At 47.7% G+C, this 8,359-nt stretch overlaps 1 long non-coding RNA gene across 1 annotated transcript in view; it reads right to left on the bottom strand.

Moving 5' to 3' along the window:
- Nucleotides 1-1,758: 1,758 nt before the first annotated feature.
- LOC129630978 (uncharacterized) overlaps nucleotides 1,759-8,359 on the bottom strand; it is a 29,408-nt gene continuing 22,807 nt past the window's right edge. The window contains exon 8 of the long non-coding RNA XR_008703842.1: nucleotides 1,759-1,919. This is a non-coding gene — a long non-coding RNA (uncharacterized LOC129630978). The remainder of the gene's footprint in view (nucleotides 1,920-8,359) is intronic.

The raw sequence follows: 8,359 nt of genomic DNA, 5'->3' as shown, positions 1-8,359 counted from the left end.
AGGCCTGTATAGTCATGATCCCTTTTAACCATATGGGTGAGAAATACCAAACGAAGGATTAAAACTTCTGAAGCTCGGGGGTTGCCAGATAACAGCAGAACACAAGTAGCTGACATCTCCCGCTGGAATCCTGTGGCCGGGCCCAGTGTGGTGGGCTGGGCATTCTGTTTTCTCATGTGGTCTCTTAACAACCCTATGGAAGTTGACAACCAGTTTATAAATGAGAAGCCCAGCGCTCTGGTCTGAGGCTCGCTTCCTAAGCCAACCTGCTCAGTCGTGTCCAGCAACCCAATGGTCCCAAAGAGCCTGGCTATAGTTGCTACAGCCTCCTCTGTCCATGGAATTCTCCAGGCAAGAATACTGGAGTGGGTAGCCATTCCCTTCTCCAGAGGATCTTCCCAACCCAGGGATCGAACACAGGTCTCCTGCATTGCTGGCAGATTCTTTACCATGGGAGGCACCAGGGAAGCCCAGTGAAGTTGCCATAAGAATAAAATGTCACAATTTCACATTTGGAAAAAAATAAATTTCAAAAAACCTTAGGGTTTAGCCACACAATGCTGCATCTCCCCCAAGGTATCAACCACCTAGAGCTGGGACACCCACCCCCAAGTGAGCAAATGCCACTGGTTCATCCCAAGGCTCACCTGACCATTTCACTTTCAGGCTAGATTCACATATCTCTATAAAACCTTGGTCACTCCATAAAACTTTGGTCACTCCATAAAACTTTGGTCACTCCATAAAACCTTGGTGGTAAAGCTTGCAAGGAAGTCCCTAACAAACTCTCCACCCCAGTCTTTGCTCACCTACAGAAATAAGAACCAGGGTTTTTGGTCACAGGCAATGATGGGCCCAACTGACCAAGCAACGAAGAAAATTCAGGTAATCAAGGTCAAGTGTAGCTGCAGGACGTAACCACTGAGGGCATGTGTGTGTTAGTCATTCAGTTGTGTCCAACTGCAGACCCATGAACTGTAGCCCACCAGGCTTCTCTGTCCATGGGATTTTCCAGGCAAGAATACTGGAGTGGGTTGCCAGTTCCTTCTCTAGGGCATCTTCCCAACCCAGGGATCAAACCCTGGTCTCCCACATTGCAGGTGGATTCTTTACCATCTGAACCACTAGGGAAATCTGCTCTTGTCCAGTTGGATTCCATTAGCACAATTTGGGAAATGCTTTCAATGACATGTCAAGTCTGAAGGATGACAACAGTTGGCTGGTGCTTCACAGTTTGCAAAATAACTTCACCAACCTTGTTTTTTTAGAGCTTCAAAATAACTTTGTATGCAATTATCCATAGTTTAGACACAAAAACACACAGCTAAAATCTTAGCCACAAGTCAACACTTCCAACTCCACATTGTTTCCAGTGCTCCTGACTACTGTAGGACACGGGGGCTCTGAGCTTCCGAGTTCTTTGGTCTAAATTAGATCTCAGATTAAGTGATTTTGAGGCTCAAAGGAAACATACTTTATAAAGAACTGCAGACAAATGGGGGTCAGTCTCAATACACAATTTGTACTCAAGAGTGCTTCTGACAAAGGCAGGTCACCAAGCTGTTTGGAACCAGCAGGAAGTCCCTTTGACACAAGGAACTCTTGTTATTTGGTCTGAATTACAGACTTGAGGGCATCTTCTAAATCAATGAGGTTCTCAAATTAGCAAGGAGCCCAGTAACAACAGCGTAGAATAGAGAGGATAGACACAAAATGAATTTTGAAAGTTGTTTAAATTACATGAATTTTTCTATTTATTTATTGGGTCTGGGCCTACAAGGTGGAAACTGCAAAAGTTAATTGCAAATATGTTGACTGTTGTGGCTGACTCCCATATGGGCCACTTCCTTCACCACAGCTCCATGGGCTTCAGCTCCTTTGCTTCTGGGCTGACTCTGGCTCCAGCTGGAGAAGACTTCCTAAAACACAAGTCAGATCTTGTCACACTCTGCATGAAAACTCTGGCTGACTCCCCAGTACTCTAAGGATGAAGTCTTAACCCTGCATAAGGGTAAGAGAGACAGCTGAGGCTCACAGAAATCCTTGCCCTCCTCCCTCCAACCTCTCTTCATCTTGAGTAGAGGAGTCAGTTGAGACACCTCCTGTCAGTTGGGCACCTCCCCCAGATCTCCTTTTTCCTGGACACCATGTGTTCTGCATGGCAGAGCTACATTTTGGAGAAGAGCTGTTTCACCCACGTCAGACTTGATGTAAGAAATGAACCTGTACTGGGTCAAGCCAGTGAGATCTCTAATTGCAGCCTGGTCACACCTGACCATTCCACATGGCTGGAGCCACCCCAGTCACATCTCATGCTCAGCTCTTCATGCTAGCCGTGCTGATTTCTTTTATTTCCTGGAACTCACCTGCATTCATGTCTTTCCACATGCTGTTCCCTCTACCTGAAATACTCTTCCACAGATTTCACCTGCCTACCCTGCATATCTGTTTTGGGTTGAATTGTATCACCACGAAAGATCTGTTCAATTCCCAACCTGTGGTACCTGTGCCTGTGACCTTATTTGGGACTAGGGTTTTGGAGATGTAATCCAGTTAAGATGAGGTCAGACTGAAGTAGGTGGCCCCTTAATTCAATAAGACTGGTGCCTTATGAGAAGACACAAGACAGACACAAGGAAAACACTGTGTGGCAGCGGAGGCAGAGACTGGAGTGAGAAGTCTGCAAACTAAGTGCCTCGGTCAATTTAGGCTGCTGTAACAAAATACTATGGTCTGGGTGCCTTAAACAACAAACTAATTTCTCACGGTTCTAGAAGCTGAGAAGTCCAAGATCAAGATGTCTGATGAGGACCTGCTTCCTAGTTTGCAAATGGCTATCTTCTTCCTGTGTCTTCACATAGCAGAAAGCACAGGGAGAAGCAAGCTCTCTCATACCTCTTCTTAAAAGGGCACTAGTTACATCATGAGGACCCCACCCTCGTGACCTCATCTAAACCTAATTGCCTCCCAAAGGCCCCACTTCCAAATATAATCACAATAGGAATTAGGATCTCAGCATATGAATTTGGAGGAACACAAACATTCAGTCCATAACACAAAGGGATACCAAGAATTACTAGCAGCACCAGAAGCTAGGAGAGAGGCATGGAGCAGATTCCCCCCTAGAGCCTTCAGAGCAAGTGTGGCTCTGCCAACACCTTGATTTTGATCTTCTAGACTCCAGAACTGTGAGACAATAAATTTCTATTGTTGATACACCCCTCAGCTGGTACCGCTTTGTTATAGCAGCCCTAACTGATTAATCCAACATACATCAGAATTCAGCTTCCTCCAGAAAGTTCTCCGTCAGGCCCCAAGGAAGGGAGCCTCTCAGAACACAGACCACACGCTATTGACACTGACCATGAGCTCAATGAGATCCTACACCAGGGCTGTCTCCTTCACCTGAACACCTGCAGTGGGCACTACAATACTTGCAGAATGAATAAAAGAATCTCCTAACCCAAACTGACACATGGATTCCTAATGGGCTGAATCTGTCAGATGTGTTTGCTTGCCTATATAATGTCTTGAACATTGTAAAAAATATATATATTTGCCAACATTTATAAAGCATATTTGTACAAAATGTTACATTTCCAGGTACTTTGGAAATTTTTTAGATGAAGTCACACTGGGCCACAGTCTCACATGTTCACACTCAGTTGGAGCTGAGTCATACTGCCCCTCAGCAGGTGGAGCAGGTGCTGTCCAGCTCATTCCAGCCCCTACAAGGGCCCAGTGTCTTGCTCCTGGGCCGTCTACACTCATCTCATCAACTGAAACCATTAGGGGTGCCAATCCCTAGCTAGGCCTCCATGAAACTCAGCTTCTTCATCTGTAAAACAGGGATGACAACACCTGCCTCTCAGCACTCCTGCAGGGATCAGGAACTGTCCGCCAAGAGTTTCGTATAGTGCCAGTAGGTATAACTGTCATTGTTAGTGCTAGGACTGCTGACAATAATAATATTAGCTCTCAGGGACAACTCCTTCACTTGAGGAGCTCCCCATCACAATCGAACCCTCAAAACAGAAGTGGAAGACCTGGAGAAGCTCTTCTAGCCAGTGTCCCCCACCTGCTAAGATCACATTCTTGCAACAGCCACCTGTGCCTAGTTTGAGTCTCAGAGGCAGCCTCTGCCCAGCAGAGACCAATCAGAATCACCTAGGACACCCTTCTGGAATCAGACCTTAATGGAATATGTGGTTCACGTACAGACCTAACCCTCCCAATCTTCGCTGAGCTCACAAGGCTGCAATCAGTGGCTACAGCATGCAGAGGGGCCCAGCCTGGCTTCATGTCACAGATCTCCTGTGTAGCTTCTAAGACTACTACTATTTAGAGCCATAAGGTGGAAGGGACGTGGGTCACTAAATGACCCTATGGAAGAACACCGCTTCTCTAGCCTGAATACCACCTGGGACTGTTACCTGTAAGAAAAGGACCCACAATCCCTTCCATCTTGTGGCCCTAAATCGAGGCCCCCATGGCTAGAGTCTCACTTTTTACAGTATTCTGGGCACAGACCATTCGACAGGGATGGATTCAGGACACAGTGCTGCTGACCAGGTCAGGGAAAACCTATGAAACCAGGAAACACCCATCTCCCCTCTGAAAGGCAGCAACAGCTACTCATCAGAGCAGCCTTAGAGGCTTTTGTGTGTGTGTGGTTTATCCCTGCCACCCTTGGAGGCTTTTGTGTGTGTGTGGTTTATCCCTGCCACTAGTCAGGGTGGCCACAGGGGTCTCTCATTTGAACTGTAGTATCTGATTACATAACAATTCATATATTCATTCATTTACTAACAGCTCGGACTTCAACTGCCATCAACGTGCCCCTCAGGACAGATCTGTTTTTTGAACTGTAAACCCGAGTGAGTCACTATCTCTCAACATCTCTCCTGAAATGTCCCCAAGACCCCTCCATTTCAGCATGTCTGTTCCCCTGAGCTCAGATCCTCTGCCCCTGCTCTTGGTTGCAAAGAATGCCTCTGCCACCCACCTGTGCAGGCCAGGAACCTGGCTGGACCAGCCTTGATGCCCCTTTCTCCACTCCTCCCCTATCCAGTCCATCACCGAGACCCCAATGTGCCTTTTTGACTGTCACCTTCACAAAGGTTTGCACTATGGGAATATCAGTCAGGGCAGGATATCCTGTGTACCAAATATATCTAAAAGCCATGAAAGATTTTCTTACAGATAACAGTCCCAGGTGGTATTCAAACTAGAGAAGCGGCTCTCTTCCACAGAGTCATTTAGGGACCCATGCCCCTTCCATGTTATGGCTCCACCAGCCCCTCAGGCCTTGTCATCGCAAGCAGCCGGCAGAAGGAAACACACAGAGAGGAACAGGTGTGAAGCTTGATGGCCCAGGCCTGGAAGTGGCACACGTGGCTCTCACTCACTCTCCATTGGCTGGAACTCTGCTTGTGGCCTTGCGTTACTGCAAAGGGCACTGAGAAATAAGCCGAGGTACTCGCACAGGGAAGGCAAGGACAGAATGGGTGCCCAGTTTTTCACACGAGGCTTCAACAACTGCATGTTAGTGACAGGGAACGGAGACCAGAGGAAAGCTTTCCCTCAGTCAGCCAGCCTTTCAGGGACCGTCACCAAGTGCTACAACTATCAGAGGCCACCCCTGCCCTTGTCCTGGGAGCAAGTCTACTTTCTACGTGGTAAGATGAACACCGAATCAGGGAAGCACAGGAGGACAGGGACACACAGGAGAGACATGAACCAAGCCCGGGAAGTGGGCAGGAAGGACGAGGATTTTCACAGGAGCAGATGCTGGGCTGTGCCATGGAGACTGAATGGGGGTTCTTCAGACAGGGATCGGGGAGAAGGGGTGCAAGGCAGAGGAGACCAACTGAGCAAAGGCTCAGCATCCGAGAAAGCAGACTCTTTAGAGAGCTGCAAGTAGCCCTACGTGACAGAGAGGAGTTGAGATTGGGCAGTTTTACAAGCCATGACAAAGTGTTTCGTTTATCTACAGGAAACAGGAAGTCAGTGAGTTCTGTGATGGCAATGGTCCATGAAAGGAGGGGGTGATGAGAGACATTAAGGAGGGTATGTGGCTATAATCCTGACTCCATGCATAGGGGTGAGATGGGAAATAAGGATGGAAAGTTGGACCAGAACCACCAGGTGGAGGGCCTTGAATGCCAGGCCTGACAAGAAAGGCAGAGGGCGAGCACTGTCTGCCCCTCTCAAGGAGAAAACCATCCCACCACAGGTGATGACCCCCTCGCTTCCTTCCTATGCCTGCCTCCAGCAGCATAGTCTATTTGTCCATTTCTTCTAGTACATTAGTCCCTAATGGCCAGGAAAGGATCAAGAGATGACCCATTTCAAAGATGAAGTCCATTCATTACCAGGGAAGAAAACCAAAGGTCAGGGAAGGGAGAGTCTCTTAGTCCATTCAAGCTGCTATAGCAAACTGGTTCAAAATTGAGAAAAGAGTACATCAAGGCTGTATATTGTCACCCTGCTTATTTAACTTATATGCAGAGTATATCATGTGAAATGCTAGGCTGGAAGAAGCACAAGCTGGAATCAAGATTGCCGAGAGAAATAGCAATAATCTCAGACATGCAGATGACACTACCCTAATGGCAGAAAGTGAAGAGGAACTAAAGAGCCTCTTGATGAAGGTGAAAGAGGAAAGTGAAAAAGCTGGCTTAAACTCAACATTCAAAAAATGAAAATCATGGCATCCGGTCCCATCACTTCATGGCCAACAGATGGGGAAACAATGGAAACAGGGAGAGAGTTTATTTTCTTTGTTTCCAAAATCACTGTGGATGGTGACTACAGCCATGCAATTAAAAGGCACTTGCTCCTTGAAAGAAAATCTATGACAAACCTAGACAATGTATTAAAAAGTGGAGATGGCACTTTGCCAACGGAAGTCCATATAGTCAAAGCTATGGTTTTTCCAGTAGTCATGTATGGATGTGAGAATTAGACCATAAAGAAGGCTGAGCACCAAAGAGCTGATGCTTTTGAACTGTGGTGTTGGAGAAGATTCTTGAGAGTCCCTTGGACTACAAGGAGATCAAACCAGTCAAAATGAAATCAACCCTAAATATTCACTGGAAGGACTGATGCTGAAGCTGAAGCTCCAATACTTGGGCCACCTAATGCAAAGAGCTGACTCGTTGGGGAAAACCCTGATGCTGGGAAAGATTGAATCAGGAGAAGGGGACGACAGAGGATGAGATGGTTGGGTGGCATCATCGGCTCAATGGACATGAGTTCGAGCAAGCTCCAGGTAATGGAGAAGGACAGGGAAGCCTGGTGTGCTGCAGTCCATGGGATTGCAAAGAGTTGGACACAACTGAGCAACTGAGGAACAATAGACTACCTGACCTATAAATAACAGAAATTTATTTCTCATGGTTCTGGAGGCTGAGAAGTCCAAGATGAAGCACCAACAGACTGGATGTCTGGCAAAACCCACTTCCTGGCTCTCAGATGGCTGTCTTCTCCCTCTTAGTCCTTTCTCAACTGGCAGAAGGGATAAGAGAGCCCTGTGGGGTCTCTTTTATAAGGGCACTAATCCCATTCTAGATAGTTCTACCCTCATGACCTAATCACATCCCAGGCCCTACCTCTTAACAACATCACCTCAGGGAGGGGCAGAGGGGCAGTGTTAGGATTTCAAGATATGAATTTGGTGGGGAGCACAAACATTCAGGCTATAGCAGGGAGTAGTATATCCAGTGACATCAGGCCTAGAAGCCAGGCCTCTGTGTGCCATGTTCTCTCAGCTCCTCTAGCACCCTCCCAAGCTCCGAGCGCTTGGGAAACAAGAGACCAGAGGCGTGCTGAGGATTTCATCCTGTCACTTCAAGTGCTGAGTGTAAGAGACCACAGCTATGAACAGAGAAACCCCACAAGCTAAGAAACAGGAATGCACACACGGGTACCATCTCCTTGGCACCTCCCACCCTCTTCTCCTCCCAGAGGTCATGGCAAAGCTAGCTCCTGGGTGTGACCACCGAGTGCATGGAGCCATGGCTCTGACAGTCATGCCTGCTCCCAGCACAAGGCCAGCACAGGCAGGACTGCCAATGCTAGGCAGAGGGTGCTGAGGAAAGAGGAATGATCTCTAGCCATGAGACTCTCCTGATGTGAAAAGCAAGGATTTGGGGGATAGATGCTGCCACTTAACATTCTGTTTCCACATTCTGCCAGCGAACTGGCCAAAGCACTTCTCCAGGCAGGGGGCACCATCTAGGCTCAGAACAGAAGATAAGTGCATACTCTCCTGATCCAGGGGATCTGAGGGAATGGAAGCTCCTCAAGGCTCCGTCCTCATTCCACACTCCCTCACCTCACCTGGCTGACTGCTCAG

Source organism: Bubalus kerabau, chromosome 1 (genome assembly GCF_029407905.1).
Source record: "Bubalus kerabau isolate K-KA32 ecotype Philippines breed swamp buffalo chromosome 1, PCC_UOA_SB_1v2, whole genome shotgun sequence".
Classification (NCBI taxonomy): Eukaryota; Metazoa; Chordata; class Mammalia; order Artiodactyla; family Bovidae; genus Bubalus; species Bubalus kerabau.
This window is presented reverse-complemented; position numbering and strand designations above follow the sequence as displayed.